The following is a 25,984-nucleotide window of genomic DNA, read 5'->3' as shown; positions in this document are numbered from 1 at the left end:
ATAAAAACTGGCTAGGACAGCCGCAAGAGTACCACACGCAGATGGATTCTATACGATTGCACTGTTCCAGGTGAAGGCAAGTCTTTTTAAAGGTCTAAACTGCAAGAATTTTCCTTCAATCCTAAATCCTAAAGACTTAATTCTTTTAAAAAAAATATATTTTATTGATTTTCCACAGAGAGGAAGGAAGAGGGATAGAGAGCCAGAAATATCAATGAGAGGGAATCATCGACCAGCTGCCTCCTGCACACACCCTGTCGGGGATGTGCCCGCAACCAATGTACATGCCCTTGACCGGAATCGAAACTGGGACCCTTCAGTCTGCAGACGGACGCTCTATCCACTGACCCAAACCGGTTTTGGCCTAAATACTAAATTCTAAAGACTTGGGACATCCCGCAGTGTTGGTTCCCAGTCACATCCTGCTGGACATTGGAATGTGGCCCTATCTTGCAATAGCCGATTACACAGAAGCAGAGCTCAGCGGTTAGTCTCTAAAGGTTATCTACAGTTTCTATCCCTATAGCTACTGAGTCAGTGGGAATCAATTTCCTGTGGTCTTAGCCTCCAGGTCTCCACCTGGAAGGTGAGGTAAGTACCCTATGTTTTAATCACATGCAGGGGCCAGACTTAGCAGGGTTAAAATTCAAACATCAGTTTTTACCAAAGTATGGTTGCCACTATATTTCAATATGTTCTTCAAATTAGTGTTTTGTATTTTCTAAATAAATACCCAGAGGTGAAATTGCTGCATCATATGGTAGTTCTACTTTTAAGTTTTTGAAGAACCACTGTATTTTTCCCCACAATGGCGACACCAATTTAGAAGCCCACCCACAGTGTACAAGTGTCCCATCTTCTCCACATTCCTGCCAACATGTTGATTTATTGATGACAGCCATTCTGACAGGTGTGAGATGGTACCTCATTGTGGTTTTATTTTGCATTTCCCTGGCTATTGGTGGTGTTGAGCATCTTTTCACATGTCTATTGGCATCTGTGCGTCCTAGTCAGAGCAGTGTCTATACAGTTCCTTCGCCCCTTTTTCATCAGATTGTTGGCTTTGTTTGGTGATAATATGTATGAGTTCCTTAAATATTAATACTTTGGATATTAATGGGCTATCAGATATATCATTGGAGAATACCTTCATTCATTCAGTAGGTTGTCTTCATTTTGTTGATTTCCTTCACTGTTCAATAACTCTTTAGTTTGTTGTTCTACTTGTTTATTTTTCCTATTGTTTATCCTGCCAAGGAGACAATTTATATATATATATATATATATATATATATATATATATATACGCATATATGCATATATATATTGTGTGTGTGTGTGTGTGTGTATATATATATATATATATATATATATATATATATATATATAATGACAAATGAGCTGAAACCAGTTCGGCTCAGTGCTATAGTGTCCGCCTGCGGACTGAGGGGTCCCAGGTTCGATTACGGCCAAGGGCATGTACATTGGTTGCGGGCACTTCCCCGATAGGGGGTGTGCAGGAGGCAGCTGATTAATAATTCTCTCTCATCGATGTTTCTAACTCTCTATCCCTCTCTCTTCCTCTCTGTAAAAAAATCAATAAAATATATATTTTAAAAAATAAAAATGAAATGTCAAATGATGCTAAAGAGTTTACTGCCCATGTTTTCTACCAGTTTTATGATTTCAGGTGTTACGTGGTGGTAGTCATCAGGGACTTGCATTACTCCAGGGGCATGGGGCAGGAGGAAAAAAGCCTTCAGAAACAGGTATGCCCAGTTGGTCTCCCATCCAAAAACCAGGCCTGTCTCAGATTTCTAGAAATTCTCTATTCCACAGAATTCTAGAAAGCATCTCATCCACAGAATTTTAGAATTCCTCTATTCCACAGAATTCTGTAAGTCTTCTCTTTCTTGGAATTTTAGAAATACCCTATTCCACTGAATTCTAGCTGTCTTCCCTTCCTCCAAATTGTAGAAATCCCCTATTCCTCAGAATTCTAGAAGTCCTTCCTTCCTCCCAATTCAAGAAATCCCCTATTCTACAGAATTCCAGATATCCTCTCTTCCTCAGAATTTCAGAAATCTCCTATTCCACAGAATTCTAGAAATACTCTATTCCACAGATTTCTCATTTCTATAAATACCATATTTCACAAAGTTGTAGAAATCCTCCCTTCCTCCAATTCTAGAAATCATCTATTCCACAGAATGGTAGAAATCCCCTATTCCACAGAATTCTAGAAGTCCACTCTCCCACACAATTCTGAAAGTTCACTATTCCACAGAATTCCAGAAGTCCTTTCTTCCACAGAATTTTAGAAAGCCAATATTCCACAGAATTCTAGAAATACTCTATTCCACAGAATTCTATAAATCCTTTCTTTCACACAATTCTAAAAGTCTTCTCTTCCACAAAATTCTAGAAGTCCTTGCTTCCTCAGATTTCTAGAAATCCCCTATACCACAGAATTTTCAAAATTCTCTCTGCCACAGAATACTACAAGTAATCTCTTCCACAGAATAGTAGAAATCTCCTATTCCACAGAATTATAGAAATGCTCTATTCTACAGAATTTTGAAAGGACCCTATTCTAAAGAATTCTAGAAAGAATCTATTACACAGAATTCTAGAAGTCCTCTCTTCCTCGCAATTCGAGAAATCCCCTATTCTACAGAATTCCAGATATCCTCTCTTCATCAGAATTCCAGAAATCTCCTATTCCACAGATTTCTAGAAATACTCTATTCCACAGATTTCTATGTCCTCTCTTCCTCATTTCTAGAAATACTCCATTTCACAGAGTTGTAGAAATCCTCCCTTCCTCCAATTCTAGAAATCATCTCTTCCACAGAATTCTAGAAATCCCCTATTCCACAGAATTCTACAAGTCCACTCTTCCACAGAATTCTGGATGTTCCGTATTCCACAGGATTCCTTAAGTCCTCTTTTCCACAGAAAAAATATTCTATTCCTCTGAATTCTATATGGCCTCTCTTCCAAAAAAATCTAGAAATCCTCTCTTCGACAGAATTCTAGTAGTCATCTCTTCGACAGAATTCTATAAGTCCTCTTCAGATTTCTAGAAATTCTTTATTCCACAGAATTGTAGAAGTCCTCCTTTTCTCCAAATTCTAGAAATTCCCTATTCCACAGAATCGTAGAAGTCCTCCTTTTCTCCAAATTCTAGAAATCCCCTATTCTACAGAATTCTAGAAGTCAACTCTTCCACAGAATTCTATAAATCCTCTCTTTCACAGAATTCCATAAATCATCTATTCCACAGAATGATAGAAATCCCCTATTCCACAGAATTCTAGAAGTCCACTCCACCACAGAATTCTGGATGTTCCATATTCCACAGGATTCCTGAAGTCCTCTCTTCCACAGAATTCTAAACAACCTCTATTCCGCTGAATTCTATATGGCCTCTCTTCCACAGAACTCTAGAAATCTCTATTCCACAGACTCCACTCCCTATGCCTGGTATTCCTGCAACACAAGGGGAGGGACACGAGAGACAAGCACACACACCGAAGCTGGCCTGGGAGGTCTTGAGAGGCACACGCTGCAGTTGAAGGCCCTGGGCCAGGGACGCCAGGGCCACCGGCAGCTGGAGGAGGCAGGCCAGCTGCTTCCGCAGAGCCCTCAGAGGGAAAGGGGTCCCGCTGGCACCTCGATTTTTGACTTCTGCCATCTGGCCTCTAGGGGAATGCCTTTCTCTTCTCCTAAGCAACTTCGCTGATGGTGGCGGGCATGGCGAATCAATGAGATGCACGGGATGCTGTCCTTAAGACGTGCTGCACCACGTGTGTCTATCAAAAACGATTGAAACGTTTTCCTGTAGCTGTGATCAGAATCTCGCGTGAGCTCCAGATATCGTACACAGGCCCGAGCCACAAGGAAAGCAGCCACGGTGAATCTCCCAGACGTGGGTCATTCGGCAGACACCCTGGTAGCCGACCTTGTGCTCCTGCCTGTACATCCGCGGAATCCCACGCACATTTGTTGACTGTGCTCAAGGCAGCCATGAGAACGTTCCTTTCCCGCCCCTTGCAAATACCTGCATTCTCACAGACAATGCTCCTTACAGGATGCTCACCACCACCATCTCCACAACCACCATCACCACCACTACCCCACCACTCCTTAGGATCTCTGCAGAGCTGGGGACTTCCAGGCACCTGACTCTGCTTTTCCCAGAGGAGGCTGCTAGAGTGCTGGAGGACTTGCATTGGCGCACCTCGACCAGCAGAGGGCGCAAGGGCCTGCCTAAGCCTTTCCCTGGTTTGGAGAAAACTTGGGAGATTCAGCAGGTGCCTGAGGAGCCCCCACCCCCCAAAATTCTAAAAGTCCTTTCTTCCTCAGATTTGTCTCCCATCCAAAATCTGTCTCCCATCCAAAATCTGTCTCCCATCCAAAAACCAGGCCTCATCGATGTTTCTACCTCTCTATCCCTCTCTCTTCCTCTCTGTAAAAAAATCAATAAAATATATATTTTAAAAAATAAAAATGAAATGTCATCGATGAAATGTCACCCCCCAACCCCCCCCCACACACACACACACAAACACACACACACACGTGACAAGAGCCTTGACAGCCCTACAGGGAGCTACTTGAAATGCTTTGGGGAATCTCTTGCACCACACAAATCCCCAAGGCTGTGCAGGGCTGCTGATCCTGGGAGTGCTCTGGGATGTTTGCCTGCAGTCCTAGCCACCCTGAGGGCATAATCTAGCCCGGTTCACATCAGCACAGCTGGACATGCGCCTCTGGAGGGGGAGGTGGAGCTATTCCTGAGATTAAATCCCAGGAGTGGAGACCCAGCACCTCCATGGGGCAAAACTGGGGCCAGGGACTGCAGGCAGTTCTGGAAAGCAGGCTCCAAGGGCTGATGGGATCCAGGAGGCAGGGCACAGGAAAGGAGAGACTGAAATCAATGCGCACAACCACTCCCCTTCACCCTCCTTCCTCCTCCCTTCCCCCATTCTCTCTTCCCTCCCACCCCCGCTTCCAAATGACCCTCCAGGAGATTCACAGCCATAAAAATCAGGATGATGTGCAGCCTGGTGGTTGGGGCACGGTGGATAGAGAGGCGTTCCTAGGACTGAAGGGTCACCCGTTCCATTCTGGTCCAGGGCATCTACCTGGATTGCAGGCTCCACCCTCGACCTTCCTTGGTCAGGCTAGGTGCCATAGGTGAAGTATCTTTGTGTCTCTCTCACATTGAAGTTTCACTCTCTCTAAAGATTAATGGATAAGTATCCTTGAGTGAGGATGTACAAGGAAGGAAGGAAGGGAGGGTGGTGGATAATGAAATATTTTAAAAATGCCTCCATACTTACCATTTGAAAGTACCTGCATGGGTTCAGGAGTATCCAACTTAGGCAAAATTGCGGAGTCCTAGTGCCACCCACCACTGACACCTGACCCGGCGCCCTGGAAAGTCTCCCCACGCCCACCCAGCGCTGAGCCCCAGGCTCTCCCGAAGGCTCCTGGACTTCTGTTGCTGCTGACATCACTGGCACGCGGGCACAGACCTGTGCCCTTTCTTCTTCGTCTTCTACTTCCTCTTCGCCTTGGCTCTCTCTCTGGGACCAGAGCCTTGGTCAGTGCCCTTGGCTTACCCGGGGTGGACGTCCCTAGCTGGACCGTTGAGCAGGCGTTCGGTCCTGCCCCCTCTGCCCCGGGACTGGTGAAGAACAATGGCTTCAGAGTGCAGGGCACACTGGAGCTCGCTGCGATTGAACTGAGGTTTGGGCCGGGACAGCTCCTGGAGCCGAGGCCGCTGCTCTGAGTTGTTGTGCTTGACGGGCCCCTCGGACCCGGAACCTGTGAAGTCAGGGGCATTTTGGGGGACCCGGTTGGGTGGACATCGCCCAGAGCTTGTGCTCAGTCGCGGGGCATCTGGGTTTCCCCCTTCTCTTTCCAGTTCACTGGTTTGCATGTAAAAGAGCACGTAGGCGCGTTGGCTCAGGGCCACAGAGGCGTCGTAGGTGGTCACCTGGGCGTCGTCCATCTTGAACCACCCCCCGCCCGCGGTTCGGACATAGCAGAAGTAGTGGCCGCTGTGGCAGGTGTGGCCCGAGTGGACCAGCACTGACTACAGCCGGTACAGCAGCGGGCGCACGCGGCGTCCACGCGACAGGTAGGGCCGCAGGTCCAGCTGCTCCGGGTACCGCACGTCCTGTTCCACCTTGCTGTCCGCCAGCGCCGAGAACCGCTTCAGCACCAGCGTGAGCACCCTGGATGCTGTGTGCAGGCACAATGTCTTCTTGGCCGGCACCTTCCGCAGGCACTGGCCGCACTGGTAGCTCTCCAGCGGCTCGGGCCTCACTAGCAGGTCCAGGGCCTGGGTCACATTCTGCACCTCCTGGATGTCTAGGCCGACGTCCAGGTAAAGGTCCAGGGTGTCGGACACGCCCTGGCAGCGGAGACACTGGACCCGAGATCTCCAGTGGCCTCCAAAGATCCCGCGAATCAGGCTGGCGTCCTCCTGGGACGCCCCCTGTAGGGCTTCCAGCGTGAACAGGAGGAACTCGTGGACGTCATCCTGCTGGTACGCGTGGAAGCCCGCCAGCAGATCCCCCTCGGGCACGATGATGTGCCCAGGCTGCAGGAGGGCCCGGGTCACGTGAGCCTGCAGGGCGCACAGGGTGCAGGATGCCCCCCTCTGCCCGCAGGCCCTGGAGTGCAGCCCTGACAGCAGGTAGCGGGCCAGGGGCGGGGTGTAGCTGAGGCACTGCAGGGCCGCGTTGGCATAGCAGGTGTTACCCAGGTTCCAAAGCCCTGCCCCCACCGCGCGGGATCTCTCCGTGCTCCAGCTCGCACTCGAAGGGGTCTCCGCGGGAGCCAGTGGGCCCCGCGGCGTGCACCCACTTTTCCTGGGCGCTGCTGGTTTCTGAGTCCTGCGGGGTCCCCCATGGACTCCCGCAGCCCCTTCATCGAATCCAGAGGATTTGAGCTTTGGGGGTTGCCTGAGCTGAAACTCCTCTTCCAGGGGCGCAGAAGCAGCCTCCATCTCTGAGGACAGGGTCTTCGCGAGATCTCTCTCCCGAAAGCTAGCTCCCTCCCAGAGCTCAGAGGACAGGGTCTTCTCGGGATCTCTCTTCAGAAAGCAAACTCCCTCCCAGAGCGCAGAGGACAAGGTCTTCGCGAGATCTCTCTCCCGAAAACTAGCTACCTCGCAGAGCTCAGAGGACAGGGTCTTCTTGAGATCTCTCTCCTGAAGGCAAGCGCCCTTGCAGAGCACAGAGGACAAGGTCTTCGCGAGATTTTTCTCTCAAAAGAAAGCTCCCTCGCAGAGCATAGAGGACAAAGTCTTTGAGAGATTTCTCTCTTAAAAGCAAGCTCCCTCTCAGAGCACAGAGCAGGAAGTGTCCTGGGCTGAGAAGCTCTGCAAATGACGGTCCCTGCCTCCCCACCCGCCCACTTATAAGCCCAGAGCATGCTGGGAGGAGCCTCGAGCTCCACCAATCAGCAGCCCCCAGGCTTGATGAAATCAAGTTTAGGGGGAGGGCGCTCCTGGCCCAGCTGCACCCAGACACACCTTTCAGGGGGGATTAACTGAGGGATCTCAAGTAGCAATAATCTCTTTAAATGTAAATGGCTTACATGATCCCATTGAGATACAAAAGGAGCCCTATCCTTGTGGCTCAGTAGATTAGAGTTCCTGTGAGGCATGAGGAAGCCGAGGGATCCATTCTGAGTCAAGGGAGTCTGGTCAATGGCACACAATTGCTTACACTTTCTATCCATGACTCTGGTAAAGGTGCTTGTGGGAGGCAACCAATCCATGTTTCTCTCACATCTCTCTCTTTCTCTTTCTCTCTCTCTCTCTCTCTCTCTCTCTCTCTCGCTCTCGCTCGCTCTCTCTCTCTCCTCTCTCTCTAATAAAAAACTAACAAAATTTCTTGAAAACATTCTTTAAAAGTAAACAAGCCAACATTTGCTCCACCACTGGTGTCCACCTCATGGTCTTCGGCTGAGGGAGATGAACACATGCCACCAAGTCTGTCTCAAAAATTAGCCCACACACCAAAACAAAAAAAGGCGCGGTTCCTCATCCCCTCCCCCAATGTCAAGTCTGGTCGCACTTCTGAGTTTTGCCCATCCAATCAGCAGCATGTGACACCTACTATTTTGCTTGTAACACCCTGTTTTTTCTTTAGAGGCCTCTAGTCACAATGTATAAAACAAGGAATTGGTTAGGTTGTCCCTTGGGGACATCAGGGTCACCCACTGTCACGGTGACTAATGTGCACCCAGGAAAGCAGAAATCACGGCTTCTAGGAGAGACCCCACCCTGAAACAGGAAGAGGCAGTTCAGACGAAGAGCTGAATTTAGCAATGACATCTCATAGTTTCCTTTCATTTAGCATAGGGGTTTAGCTTCTAGGTAGTTTGGGGTGAGTCTGTGTGTGTGTGTGTGTGTGTGTGTGTGTGTGTCTGAGAGAGAGAGGGAGGGGAGAGAGGGAGAGAGAGAGAGAGAGAGAGAGAGAGAGAGAGAGAGAGAGAGAGAGTCTTCCTTTCCTCCAGATATTCAACCTCCAATTTATAGGAGGCTGGTAATTTGTCATAAGTCAAGGGTAAAGATGTTGGACAAGAGAGCAGTAATATAAAAAAAAATAGAGGAACAGAGTACTCTAAGGCAATCAAAACCCAAACAATGACAATAAGTAGCAATAATGTCTTTAAATGTACATGGCCTACAAAATCCCATTCAGATACATATGGAGCCATACTGGTGTGGCTCAGTAGTTTAGAGCATCCTGTCAGGCATGGGAAAGCTTAGGGCTCAATTCCGGTTCAAAGGAGTCCTGGTCAAGGACACACAATTGGCACTGGTCATGGTACTTGTGGGAGGCAACCAATCCATGTTTCTCTCATATTTCTCTCTCTCTCTCTCTCTCTCTCTCTCTCTCTCTCTCTCTCTCTCTCTCATCAAAAAGTAACATTTCTTTAAAACATTCTTAAAAAGTAAAGAAGCCGACATTTCCTCCACCACCCGGGTCACTATCTCTCCTGTGGATTTTAATAAAAGTCCCCTGGGGGCAGTCCTCTTAAGGGCAGGACGGAGGCTGTCTTTCCATTGAGGTCTCCCAGCCCCGGGGACCTGCAGCGGATTCAGGAGCTGCTCCATCAAACGACTAATCAATGATTGCCTCTCTCGGCGCACCCTGCCCCCAGGCCCTACACACCACTCATGCCCACACACACACACACACACACACACACACACACACACGCAGGCACGCACGCATGCACGCACGCACAGGCAAACACACAGCTGCACAAGGGGCGGGGCCTGAGGGAAGAGCCCCATAGGTTATGACGTGTGGGTGGCGAGTGCCTGCCACGAATTTAAGGAGGCGCTCACAGGGCCCTTTGCCAGAGCGTCAAACACAGAGGGCTCAGCAGCATCAAGGATTCAAGAACCCAGGTCTCCCAGCAGTGAGTCTGGGCCCACCGTGAGGGCCTGGGAAACATAGGTGGGATCCTTTGGTGGGGGATGGAGACCCCTGGGCATCCAGGCCGGGGCCAGCTTCTCTGTCAGGCTTAGTGCGTTTTGGGGGGTGGGACGACACTGTGGGGGTGAGGGCCGCGGGAGGGGAACCCTGGGTGAGTCTGAGGGCCCTGCCTTGCCTGGCTGTGGGCCCTGCAAAGAAGAACACAAGCGCTGGCCCCAGGCTCATTTGGGAGATGCGGGTGCCCAGCCCTAGAGAGGCGGGTGGCCCGGGCGGGCAGGTGCCCGGTCCAGGCCACTGTGTCACATGCCATGCGCCCACGCACAAACGCTGTTCCCTCCCCCCCACCCCCACCCTCAAGCCCGAAGCCCCCACCTGCTCACAGATGTGTGGCCCATGTCCGTTGGGCTGGGGACAGTCCTTGGAGCTCCTCTGACTCCCTTTCCACCTTCTGCCAGGCTCCGGGCTGTCCCCGAGCGCCCCGAGGAAGAGGAGGTGGCGGCCACACACGGTGTTCAGCGCAGAACAGCTGCGGGTCCTGAAGACATTCTTTAAGGGGAAACCCTATGGGACGTTTGATGAACGCGAGGCCCTGCCGGCCATGCTGGATCTACAGGAGTACCAAGTTCAGGTACATGGTCCCCGCTGAACCCAAACCCCAACCCCAACCCGGAATCACCCCATCCGCTCCCACTGCCTGCTGCCCGCCCACTTCCCCAATCCATGCCCTACCACAGTGCAGAAGGAGGGTGAGGGTTGGGGGCGAAAGGGGGAGAAGGCGAAAGGGGGAGGGTGGAGAAAGAAGGGCGTGGGAGACGGGTGACCAGGCCAGAAGGACCTAGCGCTGCCCAGGGTCACCCGTGTGGTCCAGGGCCTGGTCCCCGAGTCCACCTCAGCCCTGTGTGGGACAAACTGTCCAACACGATAAAGCCCCTTGCTTCTCTCCACGCTCGCCCCCAGACCGCCAGGCCTCTGGGAACACGGGGACCCTCTCAAGCTCACCCCTTCCAGGTTTCAGGGTGTCCTGCTCTTTGAGCCTACCCCCAGACCATTCCAACCCAGGGCCAATTGTGGGATCTTGGGACGGAGGGGGAGAGGTTTTAGGCCAGACCTTCTTCCCTGAGCCTCCTCACCCCCTGGCAGGCAATCGCAGGTGTGTGCACACAGAGCTTCTCCCCTCTCACACTTGCTCACGTTCCATTCCCTCTCTCCCTAGGCATGGCTCAAGAATCGCAGGGCCAAAGAGCGCAGGCTGCAGAGACCACCGCGCGGGCAGAAAAGCCCTGGAGCCCAGCATGCTTTGCCCCAGGAACTGGGAGCCTGCGCCCCTCAGCCCGCGCCTGCGCCTCTGGACCCGGCCTTCCAGGAAGGCCTTGTGCTCCCTGCCAGCCTCGTGCTCCCTTCGCACAGCCCTTGGCAAGTCTTCCCAGCAGCAGATGCCAGCGCCTCCAACTACAGCCAGGCCTGCTGGCACCCTGCCCAGGGCGTCCGGGACATGTTCCACGCTGCACCTGCACCTGCACCTGCTGCTGCTCCAGCTCCCACTCCCGCTCCAGATCCAGCTCCAACCAAGGCCACAGTCTGGCCTCAGGTCCCTGATGATGAAGACAATGACCAAGCTACGCCGAAGTCGTCCGGAACATCTCCCCAGACCCTGATTTCACAGACCTGCTCTCTGCCCTAGAGGGCTTGGAGGAGCCCTTCTCCTCCCCCAGGCCCTGGTATGTATGAGTTTGCCAGCAACAGCAACGTGGACCATTTCCAACTACCGGGTCTCCAAGGGCTTCCGTCCCCGCCAAGTCCTGCCGATGCCATGGCACCATAGGCGACCAGGGTGTGCGCCCACGCGGCACAGGTCGGGCGCCAGGAGCACTGGGCAGTGCGTCTTGGCCTCCAGTTGCTCTAAGCATCCACCTTGCCCCCACTGCGCATGCGCATGGAGTCCTGGAGGGCTGCACCTCCCTCGCCCAGGCTGCCCCCATTAGGAACTGCTGCCAGAACTTTCCAAGGGACCCGGCCCAGCCTCCATGCTCCTCCTGGCAGCGCACCGTGGCACACAGAGGACTGGGATAGCTTTTCCTGTCTGCACATCTGTGACTCCTGGCTGCCTTGTGCTTCTCCTACGGCATTCCCTGCACTCGCACAATGGACTCCCTTCTCGTGGCAAAATTGGACACCAGGAGGACTCATCACGTGTTTGGCTTTTATTATAATAATGGCATGCATATAGGGCTCCTTTTTCTTCATTAACTGCAGTTGACTCCATTTCCTGGCAATGAAGTGTCACAAACATTTGTCCCGTCTGAATTTTTTTTTCTATCGGTAGAATTTCTGGCTTTTAATGACTATTTCATTTCTTCCCATTGCCTTTTTATATATCTGTTTGTCCTTTCCATCTGTGACAAACTGATGCTGTAAAACCAATGAATTTATTAATAAAAGTTAAAAATGATTTTGACGAGGTGGTTTATTTTCAAATTGACATAAAACTCTACAGAAACCCCCCTGTCCAGCACTGTCTCTGCTTTCCCGGTTGTAAACTGTCCTTTAATACATCTAGCAGTGAACGTGTGTGGTGTGAGGTGGGGCTTTAGCTTCCGGGTGGTTTGGGCAGCTATGTGTGTGTGTGTTTGTGTGTGTGTGTGTCCGTCTTCCTTTCCTCCTAATGTTCAACCTCCACTTTATGGGGAGGCTGGTAATTTGTCATAAGTTAGCTTCGGGGTGGTTTGGGGTGTGAAGTCTCCCCTCAGTAATCCACTGAGATCATTCACACCACATCTAGACACAGTACCTCACACCCAGTAGAAGTTCACTAAGCATCTCATGAATATGGGATGATTTCAGGAGGAGGGAGGGGGGAATGCCATAAGGCAGAAGGTGCTCGTTCTGGCTGGAAGGAACAGAGAGTCTGGTAGGAGCAGATATGGTAGCACCCTTGGAGAATGGAGAACTTGGAGGATAAAGGGGTGGATGGCCCTGGAGTCGGACTGGAAGCACGGGGTGAGTGAATAAATGAATGTCATGGCCCCCATACTCATGGCAGCATGATGCGCCTTCTGCAGGCTCTGCAGGGACAATTCCCTCCAAGAACCCCATGATGGAAACTCCCAGCACCTCAGCTGCTTCCAATTCTGAAGACCTGGCATTTTCTCAGTGTCTTGTTGAGGAGGAAGGGAAATGCTGTGAGCAGGGGAGTCTCACAAGCACAGGAAGTGAATGAAAGCTCTCTCCTGTGCTGCTCCACGTGTGGGAGAGCCTCTCTTTAGCCACATGCCTCCTTCTCTCTCCTGAGTTGGAATCCTGTGCCTCACCAAGGCTGTGGATGTTGCTCCGCCTGCCCTGGTATCTGGATCAATCCAGAACCTGCCCAAGCAGCAGCTTGGGAGACTTTGGCTGACTACATGTACAGTAATCTCTAATCTGGCATAAGTGCAAAGTTGAGATTTGTGAATTACAATGTCCATCACTTTTACCTTAATATAAGTAGTATGAAGGTAAAGATGACATGAGATAGAGTAATGGGGTACTGACATCGGGGATGAGTATATGGGGCTCTCAAGATACAATTCTGTACATTTCCATATATTCAAAAGTTTCCCAAATAAAAAATTAAAAACACACACAGAAGCCCAGGCTTGGAGACTTTTACAGGGAAGAAAAGATATGGAAGCTGGTGAGGTGCGTCCCCATACACCGGCAGCTGTGATGAACACACCCTCTTAATTCTTGGGTGGGAAGGAAGAGGAAGAGGGGGCAGAAATCCCCAGAGTAACAGGGACCCTAATGCTGACATACGGTTTCCCGAGCCAAGATCAGCTGGGCATATCCTCCTTCCCTGTGGGACCCTCCTGCCCCTAGGCCTGCACCAACCCCACATTGCTGAGGGAGACATTCCATTCACTTCTCTTACCTGTGAAGCAGCAGGTCCAAAGGAACCATGAGGGACCAGAGCAAATGGGGAAGAAGCCTGGAGAGCTGCCTAGTCACCCCAACAATTGCTGGCACTTACCTATGCCTGAATGCCTTGCTCTGCACTTCCTGGAGCAACAAAGCAGGGTCTTGTAGCAGCTGTGCTCCTCCATGAGGGCCTGGTACTGCACTTTATAGATGATCTCCAAGTGCTGGCTATTGTCTTTTTTCTTCTGGGGTTCCATCTTCAACTCTTCCGTCTGCAGAGCCAAAGACCCAGCCTTTGGGAAAGTCCATTTCACGGAGGGAACTATGCTCCAAAGCAAACCCCAAACCCACAGACCACTTTAACAGGATTTTTCTCAAGGAAAACCCTTTCTCCCCACTGCCAAGGCTGGCAGAGCAGGAAGAGGGAAGCCTCGCCCCTGATTGCATCACTGAGCCTTTGCCCCAGCGCTGGGCTGCCTTCCCTGGGACTTGTGATAGTGCCAGGCGAATCCACCCTGGAGGTTTGACAGGGTGACCTGAGAAAGGGAGCTCTGACCTGCACAAAGGAAACAGACCAAATGTCATTGCAAACACCTGTAAATTGTGGCAGGAACTTACTTTCAGGGATCCTCCTTTTGGACAAGCTGTATTGTTTCAGTACTGAGCTGAAAGACTCAGTACTTTTAACATCAATGTATAAACATACACATGGTAGCATGCACACATCCATGGGGCATACGCTTTCAAAACTAGTCTGAACCGAAACCAATTTGGCTCAGTACATAGAGAATCTGCATGTGCACTGAAAGTTCCCAGGTTCAATTCTGGTCAAGGGCATGTACCTTGGTTGTGGGCACATCTCCAGTAGGGGGTGTGCAAGAGGCAGGGGATCGATGTTTCTAACTTTTTATCCCTCTCTCTTCCTCTCTGTAAAAACTCAATAATATATACAATCTGAGTGTACAGTATTAATTCACGGCAACACAGACTCGTGAATGCAGCAGTGAGCAACCCACCACAGCATTGGAGCTTCTCTGTAAACACATCCTCCCATCTTCAAAGTCAAGTGGACTTCCTTGGCCAGCAGCCTTCTGGATCCTTGAAAAAAACACCAGTATACATCTCTCTCTGCAATGCTGCACATCTAACAGCCCTGATTCTGAAGCCCATGCTGAGCCTGGAAGAGGGGGCATGGAGTCGTTTCAAAGTTCCAGTTGGAAAGGGAGACCTGCTCACTTCTGTCATATCTAATTAATACTGGGAATATTTAGGTTTCGTGTATGTAGAGACTTGGGTGCATGGAGAATGCTGTTATTTCACATGGTGAACATGCTGGATGATATCAGAGAATGCCTGACCCTGCTGACTGGTAACTGGTGGAATATAGGACACAAGGACTATGTTCAGAAAGCCCACTGCATGGGAGAACATATTTGCCAATGTCATCTCCGACAAGTGTTTAATATCCAACATTTACAGGGAACTCATACAACTTAACAAGAGGAAGAAAAACAACCCAATCAAAATTGGGCAACACGCCTAAGTAGATACTTTTCAAAAGAACACGTAAAGAAAGCCAAGAGACATATGAAAACATGCTCAAAGTCAGTAATCATCCAAGAGATACGAATCAAAACGACAATGAGGTACCATCTCACATCTGTCATGATGGCTATCATAAACTTATCAAGAAATGACAAGTGCTGGTTGTTGTGGGGTTGAACCTTGGGTTCAAAATAAGACCACCGGAGGCTGATGATTAATTAAAAAGCAGGCAAAGATGTATTGAAATATCTGGCCAGGTCAGACACGAGAGCACCACACACAGGTGGTCTCCACACGACTGCACCGTTTCAGGGGTAGGCAACCCCTTTTAAAGGTTCAAACCACAGGAATTTTCCTTTGTTCTAAATTCTAAATCTTAAAGACTACATTCTAAAGACTGGGGTCAGCCCACAGGGTCGTTGCTAGTCACATCCTGCTGGACATTGGAATGTGGCCCTATCTTGCAATAGCTGATAACACATAAGGAGAGCTCAGAGGTTATCTATAGTTTCTATCTCTGAAGGTTACTGAGTTAGTGGGAATTACTCTCCTGTGCTCCTGGTCCCAGGCAAGGGAAAATTGCCTTAGCCTGCAAGTCTCCACTTGAAAGCTAAGGTAAATATCTCTCCCCCCCCCCCCATGTTTAATCAGGTGCAAGAGCCAAACTAGAAGGGTTAAAATTCAAACAGCAGTTTTTACCAAAGTATGGTTGCCACTATATTTCATTTCCCACTAGTTTTATGTGCATGAGTCAAATCATTGACTCATCCTACTTCCTTTAAGGGCATTTTTTTTTTTAATTCTGTTCTTGCTTTCAAGTCCTATAGCACATTTCGTTTTACTTAGCCCTTGACTTTCTCACTGGCTAGCAAAAAACGTTCTTACAGTTACAAAAATCCTTAGTACCACAGTTTCCATTAGTACTGTCCTCACTGAAGTCCAATTCCCCTTCTGCAGGCATCAAGTCTCCTCCTTGAAATATAGTGGCAACCATACTTTGATAAAAATTATTATTTGAATTTTAGCTTTACTATCTGACTTTGGCCTTTGATTACTTGCTGAGGAGTGGAAAATTACTAACCTTGCCTGGAGGGTAGAAAGTTACTCCTCCCTCCCCCTCCTGGACCTGAAGGCCAAATCAACAGTCTAGGTTAGTCAAGGCTAAAAGAACAGAACGAACCAAGAAGGAAGATTAGACCATCTGGCCAATACATACAACCGCAAGGTTAAGCAATATAGAAACCAGTCAGCTCCAGCCCCGTGGACCTCCACCCCCCTTTTTTTGAAATATATATAAAAAGCTAGATTTATAACTGCTGACTGCTGTTTGTCGCCTGCTCCATCCTGGCGGCAGCAGCCCAGATTCGAATGTGTAATAAAATTTGTTATTTGACTCCGCAATTGGCTAGATGGAGTTGTTTCCCGGGTAGGGGTCTCTGCCTCTTGGGTGGTCTCTTCTCCATTCAACACTCCTGGCCTGCGTGGAGCCTAAGCTAGGGATCTCATGGGTGAGGTCGCTGGTTGCCAGGATTCAGGCTGTTTTCTGTGCAGGAGATGGAAGTGATGTAGCCAGGTCTGCGTGCCGTCTACTTCAACAGCCATGGGCATGAGCAGGGTAACAGTGTAGCGTCCCTTTCAGGTTAGGGTGAGTCCTTAGGCAGTGAACTTTTTTATCCACACAGAATCTCCGGGCTGGAAGGGGTATATAGGATCCACGGTGGGCACTGGCAGTGCATCTGGAACAAGCTTATGGGTGGCTCTCTGAGTAAACTGCAGAGCCTGTAAGGACTTGAGCAAGGGAATGGTTATGAATTCTAGCTTTCAGTTTCTCTCTGACCTTTGGGAAGAATGGAGAAACGTCTACCAGACATGATCTCAAAAGGGGGAACCTATCCCAGCACGGGGTACACCTGGCCCATAAGAGGGTGAAGGAGCAGGAGGTGGTCCAGTTTTCACCGTTTTCTAGGACAAATTTAATTAAATTTTTTAGAGTCCTGCTCATGTCTGTCCTAAGGATTGAGCTATATTTTGAGAAACCTTGGCTTCAAAGGTGGGGCTGTTATCTGATTCTATGACTACTGGCAACCTGAATCTAGGTATAATCTCCTGGAGTAATTTCTTGACTCCCATAGAGGCAGTTTCTGTCCTAGTGGGGTAAGCTTTGACCTAACCTGAGAAGGTGTCTATAAAAACTAGTATGTACTTGTACCTCAATGCTGGTGGCTTAATCTTTGTAAAATCCACCTCCCAATGCTCTCCTGGGGAATTTCTCTGGGGCCCGAATTCCCAGGGAGAACCCCTACCTCACCATTTACCTGTATCTGCCTCACAGAAGTTCAGAAGTCTTGGTGATAACCTAAGTGGGTAACCTGGTGTAACTGGGCATCTAACGTCCGACCTAGAGCCTCTGGGACCAATAGTTTGTCATCTGGTAGGGTCCACCAATCATCTGGTCCTTTGATGGCTTGCTTCTGTTCAGCCAATTCCTTCTCTTGTTTGGTGTAGGTCAGGGTCTGGCAGGGTTCCTAAGACTTGTAAAGGCCCCACTGGTTTTTGGGCATCTTCCTTAGCAGTTTGGTCTGCGGCTCTATTTCCTCTGGCTTTAATTGTCTCCCTTTTTCTGATGTCCTTTGCAGTGCTATTGCAACTGCCTTTGGGGGTCAGATGGCCTCAAGTAAGCTAAAATCTCTTCATTATTTTTAATGTTTTTTTCTGGCTGAAGTTGGTAACCCTCTTTCCTGGGGGATGGCACTGTGTCCTCATTAAAGGACCTGGATTAAGGCCAAAAGTTCAGGAACTGTGCCCAAATGGTGTGGTCCAGGGTGACTACTGCTGCCCCTGTATATCAGATCCCATCCTGAACATAAATGCTCCCATCAGTGTACAGTACCTCATCTGGTGATGATGGCAGGACATCTGTCAGTATTGCCTCTGTTACCTCTATGCAGTCATGAATGGGTTCCTCCGGGTCATCATCTGGAAGCAGGCTGGCAGGGTTGATGGCCAGTGTCTTATGGAACCGGATGCAGGGCTGGTCCAGGAGAAGAGCTTGGCACTGGGTAATTCTGGTATATGATATCCATCTCTCTGGAGTACCTCAAAGGAGGGTCTCAATGGCATGGGGTGGTTAGGGCTAGCTCCTGGCCCAGAGTCTGTTTATCTGCCTCCTTCACCAGCAATGCTGTGGTGGCCACTGCCCAGAGGCACACTTGCCACCCTGCTGCCACAGGGTCTAGCCTCTTAGATAGGCAACAGGTCTCTTCCAGGGACTTAGAGTCTGAGTGAGAACCCCTTTGGCAATGCCCCTTACCTCACTCACTTAGAGGTGGAAGGGCTTTGTGACATCTGGCAAGGTTAGGGCAGGTGCTGAGACAAGAGCCTTCTTTAGCTCCTCAAAGGCCCGTTGTTCCACTTTGGTCCAGTTCAGCGGCTGTGTTCCCCCAGTACATCTTCCTTCCTAGGTCCACAGTCCTTCTTGATGTTCAAGGAAAAGAGTTTGTCTGGTGGCTCCCTGAACTGATATCTTCCTGGACGTTACATCGGCTCTGTCAAGACTGAATAGACTGCCCCAGTATTCACCAGGAAACTAATAGGTTTGCCCTCTACTTGTAAGGTTACCCTTGGGGGCTTAATTGAAAGGAGTCCTGGTTCTGTCAGTCTTCTTCCTCTAAGTTAAAAAAAAAAACCCTTGGAGTCTAAGTCTCCCTTTCTTTCAGACCCTCTTTGTCTCTTCTGGCCTCACCTTCTGTCTCTCTCCCTCTCTAATCTCTGTCCCTTCCCGTCTCTTGCTCATGTCTCTCTCCCTCCCTTTCTCTCTCCCTTTCTCTCTCTCTCTCTCTCTCTCTCTCTCTCTCTCTCTCTCTCTCTCTCTCACACACACACACACACACACACACATTTATACACCCATATCACTTTCTCTTCCAATCTTTATTTCTGTTTCTGTTTAAATCCTTTCCTCTCGGATTCCCAGAGTCCCTTTCTAAGTCTCTGTCTCGTTCTTTCCCTCTCTCTCTCTCTAATCCTCTACTTCTGCTGTTTCCTTCTCTCCCTGCTTCTCCTTCTCATTACATGTACAACCTTCACAAAAACTTTCACTATTTTACATTAGCCTTTAAACCCTTTTTTATATCCTTTAAAAATGTATAACCATGCTTAAACCTTCTATTATTTTAAAATATTTAGAAAAGGCAGAGGGAGGAGGGAGCAGGTCCACCACTCTATTCCCAGGCCTCTAGCCACTTGAAATTTAAACTGCCACATTCTTCCTACAGATAGAGATCTCAGATTCTGATAAGCCTGGAAAGGGGAATGGGAGAATTTCTAACTGTGCCTTTAAGCCCCCTAACAGAACACGGTGAAAAGTGTCCAAGCAGTCACTAGGGGGTTGGGGGTCTCATTGGGGTGCAGGGGGTCACAAAGGAATTTCTCTCCTGGATGCAGCTGCCTCCAGTTACTCTAAACAACCCCTGAAGGTGGGTGGAGGTGGGTCCCAGGTGGCAAAGGAGGTGGCTTCCACCAGGGCATTTTCATCTGGCAGTCCGCCGCTTGCCTCTTGCTAGTGAAGGTGCCGTGGGGGAACCGGTGACCGCTACACTGCAATCAAACTCCCTGAACTTTCTTAAAAGCTCTTCTGCGTGTGTTTTTAAAACTATAATTTAAGAGTTGACACACACACATAAGGACCAAGTTGCCCTCAAAATATTTTCCTTTTCTTCTAAAGATTTTACAATGTATTATAATCATTAACCACATTAAATTTAAATGGCCAATTGAGACAAACAGTTCTGAAACCATCCCTCCACCACTGATCAAGACTGGGTGGTGGCAGAAATAAGATTCATTTAGTTTTTGAGCTTGCTGGGCAGACTTGGTGACTTTGCCAGCTCAAGCTTCCTTCTTGTAAATAGTTAACTTTAGAATTTGGTCTCTGATTTTAACCTTTTGTACCACAATTGTTACAATTTCATACCTTTAAATCAATAAACATAGACATAAATTTTGTTAGGTGGGCTGATTCCCTTCTGACAGAAAGCAAAGCACCCCTGGGAAAAAGGAATCCCAGTGGCCACACAGGGCGGTTTGCTAGCTGTCAGAGCACTCAGCTTTAGCCAATTAAAAGGTTTCTTTCTTTTTTTTATTTTTCAGAGATTTTCACACTTACATGAACAAATAATTATACCTAAGCAGATAAACAAAATATCAAACAAACGTTTGTACTTATACCTTTTCAGTAAACAAGTAACATTACAATGTTTCAGCAAAACAGAAATGGCACTCATGTTGGACAAAGGAAATAAGACTAATACTCTAGGAACTGTGAGGGGAAAGTTATCCTACAGAGCAGCGTCGACCTGGGAAAAATAGTGGTTAAATCAAAAGCATTATCATCAGAGCCGTATTCGTCTGCCCGTTTCTTGGAGTCCTGGAAATTTTCAAAAAACACTGAGAGGGAACACGGAGACACAGACAAACGTTGACCCATTTTGACAAAGACCAAAACAAAAAACACAAAACAAATAGGCCTGACACAAACATGACAAAACACAAGACAACCTGTCCGGAAACCTGGGGCCGAGGACACACACCATAGTGTCCTCCTGGGCTGAGGACACCGTCGTGTCCTCTGGCCAGAGCCTGGAGGTTAAGCTGCATCCAGCCCTCCAAGGACTCTTACTCTTTTGATATCTCAACCATAACCTTGGCACCTTACCTCCTGAGATCAGTCTCCCCGATTTCAATAAATCCTTGTGGCTTTTGTCTCAAGCTAAGATGCCCGAAAGGAGGGAGAGCCTCCTGCCCCTTCTGGGGGGTCCCTCTCTCCTCCTGTCAGAGGGAGAACGTCCTGTCCCTTCTGAGGGAGTCCCTCTCTCCTCCTGTCAGAGGGAGAGCCTCCTGCCCTTCTGGGGGGTCCCTCTCTCCTCTCTCTCAGGTATCTCGCTGGGGGCCTCCAAATGTTGTGGGGTCTAACCCTGGGTTCAAAATAAGACCACCGGAGGTTAAATGATGATTAATTTAACCTCCTTTAATTAATGATGATTAATTAAAAAGCAGGCAAAGATGTATTGAAATATCTGGCCAGGACAGACATGAGAGCACCACACGCAGGAGGTCTCCACACGACTGCACCGTTTCAGGGGTAGGAAGTCTCTTTTAAAGGTTCAAACCACAGGAATTTTCCTTTGTTCTAAATTCTAAATCCTAAAGACTACATTCTAAAGACTGGGGTCAGCCCACAGGGTCGTTGCTAGTCACATCCTGCTGGACATTGGAATGTGGCCCTATCTTGCGATAGCTGATAACACACAAGGAGAACACAGAGGTTATCTACAGTTTCTATCTCTGAAGGTTACTGAGTTAGTGGGAATTACTCTCTTGTGCTCCTGGTCCCAGGCAAGGGAAAATTGCCTTAGCCTCCAAGTCTCCACCTGAAAGCTAAGGTAAATAGCTCCCCCCCCCATGTTTAATCAGGTGCAAGAGCCAAACTAGAAGGGTTAAAATTCAAAGAGCAGTTTTTACAAAAGTATGCTTGCCGCCATATTTCACTGGTGAGGATGTGAAGAAAAAGGAGCCCTCGTGTACTGCTAGTAGGAATGCAGACTGGAACAGCCACTGTGGAGAACAGTATGGAGTTTCCTCAAAAAACTAAAATTGGTACTTCCATTTGACCCAATGATCCCACTTCTAGGAATATATCCCATAAAACTAGAACCACGAATCAGAAAGGATAATGCACCCCTATGTTCATAGCAACACAACTTACAATAGCTAATATGTGTGATCAGACTAAGTGCCCATCTGAAGATGAGTGGATTTAAAAACTTTGGTACATCTACACAATGGACTACTGTGCTACTGTAAAAAGGAAAGAACTCCTACCATTTCCAACAGCATGGATTATGATAAGTGAAATACGTCAGTCAGAGAAAGATAAATATAACATGATCTCACTCATTTGTGGAATATAATGTACAACATATAGTGATGAACCAAAACAGACCAGAGACAGAGAAGCACAAATAGAAGGTAGGGGAGGGAGTGGGTATGGGGGAGTGATCAACCGAAGGACTTGTACACATGCTTATAAGCATAAGCAGTGGATACAGAAAATAAGGGCCTAAGGGAGAGGGCAAAATTGGTGGCGTGAGGGGACAATAGGAGGGGATAAGGACAAAATACCTTAATCAATAAAGGGAAAAATAATAAATAAAAATCTCCTAAGTCCTGTTCTGAAATCCTTTTTGCATGAAGTCAAGAACTTAAACACTATAGGCCAAACTGAGGCAGACCAACTTCAGGCTGGTTCCTGTTTCCTAAAAGTTATGGCTGGGACATCCTGTGTAAAGACAGACAAAGGCATGAATTTGCTTGCAAGACTTGGAAGAACACATGATGGCTCACAATCACTTTGTTGTTGTTAAGTCAAATCAATCTTAACACTTCATTTTTAGAAAAATCTTTATTGAAATTTTAGAGGGGAAGAAACATTGATGACAGAGAATCATTGACCAGCTGCCTCCAGCATACCCCCTGCAGAGATGGAGGCCCCAAAGTGGGTATGTGCCTTGATCTGGAATCAAACCAATGATATGTTGGTTGATGAATACACACCCAGCCACTGAGCACCACTGGCTGTGCACAGCATTATTTTTTCTTGGTGACTATTATAATGTTCCCAATTTCCAACATTTGATCACCCTACCCTGCTCCCACTGTTTCTAGGCCCCCGCTGCTTCTAGTCCATGGCCTATGCAAATATGTATATACTTGGTTTAAAATATTTTTGTTGATTTTATTTTTTTAAATATATTTTATTGATTTTTTTAATTTTTTAATTTTTTAATTTTTTTTACAGAGAGGATGGGAGAGGGATAGAAAGGTAGAAACACCGATAAAAGGGAAACATCAACCAGCTGCCTCCTGCACACCCCCACCGGGGATGTGCCAGCAATCAATGTGCATGCCCTTGACCAGAATTGAACCTGGGACCTTTCAGTCTATCCACTGAGCCAAAAACGGTTTTGGCGTTTTTGTTGATTTTAGGGAGTGGAAGGGAGAGAGAGAGAGAGAGAGAGAGAGAGAGAGAGAGAGAGAGAGAGAGAGAGAGAGAGAGAGAGAGAGAGAGAGAGAGAGAGAGAGAGAGAGAGAGAGAGAGAGAGAAAGAGAGGGAAAGAGAGAGAGAGAGAAAACATAAATGATGAGAGAGATTTGCTGCTGAGTTGCCTCGTGCATGACTCCACAACTACACTGGAAATTGATCCTGCAAACCATGGATGTGTACTGACCAGAAAAGAACCAGTATCACATAACCTCATAATTTGTGGAATATAAAGAATAGCATATCCGAGACCGGTTTGGCTCAATGGATAGAGCGTCGGCTTGGGGAATGAAGGGACCCGGGTTCAATTCTGGTCAAGGGCATGTACCTTGGTTGCGGGCATATCCCCAGTAGGGGGTGTGCAAGAAGCAGCTGATCGATGACTCTCTCTCATCGATGTTTCTAGCTTTTTATCTCTCTCCCTTCCTCTCTGTACAAAATCAATAAAATATATATTTTTTAAAAAAGAATAGCATAAATTGGTGAACAAAAACAAATTCAGAGACATAGAAGGATCGAACAGATTGTCAAACTTCACAGGGAATTCAAGAGAGTTAGAAGGGTAAGGGATCAACCAATTCATATAAGCATTGTCAATGGACCCATATGCTACAAGGGAGGGGTGGAGGGCATGTGCAGAGGCTTTGGGTTGCTGGAAAGAGTTCAGTGGGGTGCGGGGGGGAAGGAGTTATATGTAATACTTTAAATAATAAAAAAATTACAAATTAATAATAAGAATAAAAAAAGAAACAGGACGTTCTGATTCATAGGTTGAGGCTCAACCACTGAACTACACCAGCTAGGGATATATTATTTTAAAATTTAAGAAAATAGATATATTTTTATTGTTCATAGTATTATGGATGTCTCAGTACTAACCTCTGTATATATACTTTGGTGGATCTCTTGCATTCCTCCCATCTTCCCCTCAGAGATCTGTTAATCTGCCCCAGTTAGCCAGGCCTCTGATCTCATCTTCTCCTTCCCTAGGTGTCACTTGCTGGGCCACAACACCATTGTTCACCTAAGTCATTGGCAGGAATGCCCATATTCCATAGGCGGTTGAGAAAACTACATTACCCAGAAGGCTCTGCACTCATGTCACATAGGCGGAACTAAAGGGCATTTTGCTGTCTGCACATCCCCTTAGGGCGGGACTTTCCCCTTCCTTCTGGCAGACATTATGAACTCCAGGTTCTTCAGGGACTCACAGCTTCAGCACACTGGTCGTGAGAAGAAGGAGGCAGAGGAGGCCTAGGACTCAAGACCCTTGCTGTGCAGGGTGTGTCTGAGGCGCCTGGAGCCACAACAGCCCGAGATTGGCATCTCCGTGCCTCCTGGTTCCTCTCTGCTCACAGCCTCCCGGCAGCCTGACCCTAGTGAATCCTCCAGCCTGGGGAGCAAGCAGGCTTCTCAGGTTCTGCCGCCCCAGTCCGAGCTCAGGATGGTGAGTCCCTCCTGGTGTGACACATGGGTGATGGGGAAGAGGGTGGAAGGCGGCAGTGCCACCTTGTGAGGAGGCGATGGTGGGACTGAGCAGGGAGGATTGAAAAACCCGGGCCTGTTTTGGGTGTAAAGGCAACAAAAAAATGAGATGTGGTTTTGCATGAGGAGTTCTACTTTCACTCTCAGGACGGTAGGGCCATAGATGGTTGTGTAAAAAAGCAGGAACATTTTTTGAGGCAAGATTTTAACTTTTCCTAACATTGCTCAGAAGAAGAACACACTAGAAGACGAGACAGCACTTGTGAACACACTTCTAAGTTCAATCTACCTGAACATGTATCCTGACCAGGATTCGATCACTGGCCTGCAGGATCATGAGTTAACAGTAAACTACTGACCCACACCAGCAATTCTCTCCTAAGATTGGACCTGTAACCAGAATAGCAATGAGCAGTGGCAGTTCATCCTGGGCTACCCCCCTGTATTTGCACTCAAGACATTTTCTCTGAATGCCCAGTGAGCTAACAGCAGCCTCCCTGTGGCTCATTTATTTCCCACAAAGTTTCTAGAGAGCTGTTAACGAAAAAAAAGAACAAAAAACCATTGAAAGCTATAAAGAATTTTTGTGAGTTTATTTGAGCCAAACTGTGGACATATGCCGGGAAGCAGAACCTCAATGGACTGAGATAATGCTTCGAAGAATGGCAGGTTACATTTCTATTTATACATTGCAATCAAAGGAGGGTCATAGGTGGGTAACACGAAATTCATTAGTGATGGACTAAGGAAAGCGGAAGAAAACAAAGCGGTTGGGAACCCCTAGGATTGGATAAAAAGTAAAATGATGGATGTGTACTTAGGTGAGTGCTGGAACAATTAACATGATAACAAAGGAATTTGAGGCATCTGTCCTGGTGCCAACCCCATTTGGTTGTACCTCAGGTGCTCCAGAAAAAGGGAAGTTACAAGTTACCTGGACATCTCATATAATTTGTTATCTCAGAGGCTGGAAGGCAAATGGGCTCAGTAAAGAAGATCTAAGTTGATCTTCTTCAGGTGAAATATCGGCCTAGGACATGACTACCCATTATTACCTGTTTGTAGTTAGATATTTAATTTTCAAACCATCTTTTGTGGTTATTTTAGGTCTCTGAGTTTGCAAGGCTGCCATGCAAGCCTGCCTTGAGCTTGTCAGGTTAGCATGTGGCTCTTTTCCTTCACAGAACTAAAGGAGCCACGCCTAATCTCTCTGCTGTTGCTTGTTCTATCTTAAGGCCTACAATTTTTTCATTATACCCAGGTTTAATTAATGTTCCCTCAAAATCTTTTCCAACAGGAAGTAATGAATGAAACACAGACCAAACTGAGGCAGACCTACTGTAGGCTACTTCTTGTTCCCAAATACAGCTATGCCTAGGACATCTTCTATAAAGACAGACCAAGGCATGATTTTGCCTAGAGGACTTGGAAGAAAACGTGATGCCCTCATTTACCTTGGTGTTGTTGACTCAATTCAATCTTAACACTA

The 25,984-nt window shown here is 47.9% G+C and overlaps 1 pseudogene across 1 annotated transcript; it reads right to left on the bottom strand.

The window, feature by feature from the left end:
• Positions 1-5,626: 5,626 nt before the first annotated feature.
• Positions 5,627-7,024, bottom strand: LOC311616070 (ubiquitin carboxyl-terminal hydrolase 17-like protein 6; annotated as a pseudogene). The gene has a single exon. The product of its transcript is annotated as a ubiquitin carboxyl-terminal hydrolase 17-like protein 6 (transcript).
• Between the last annotated feature and the right edge of the window lie 18,960 nt (positions 7,025-25,984).

This window comes from Pipistrellus hanaki (assembly GCF_964339955.1).
Source record: "Pipistrellus hanaki genome assembly, contig: scaffold_50, whole genome shotgun sequence".
Classification (NCBI taxonomy): domain Eukaryota; kingdom Metazoa; phylum Chordata; class Mammalia; order Chiroptera; family Vespertilionidae; genus Pipistrellus; species Pipistrellus hanaki.
Note: the sequence above shows the minus strand (reverse complement) of the source record. Positions and strands in the feature narration are given on the sequence as shown.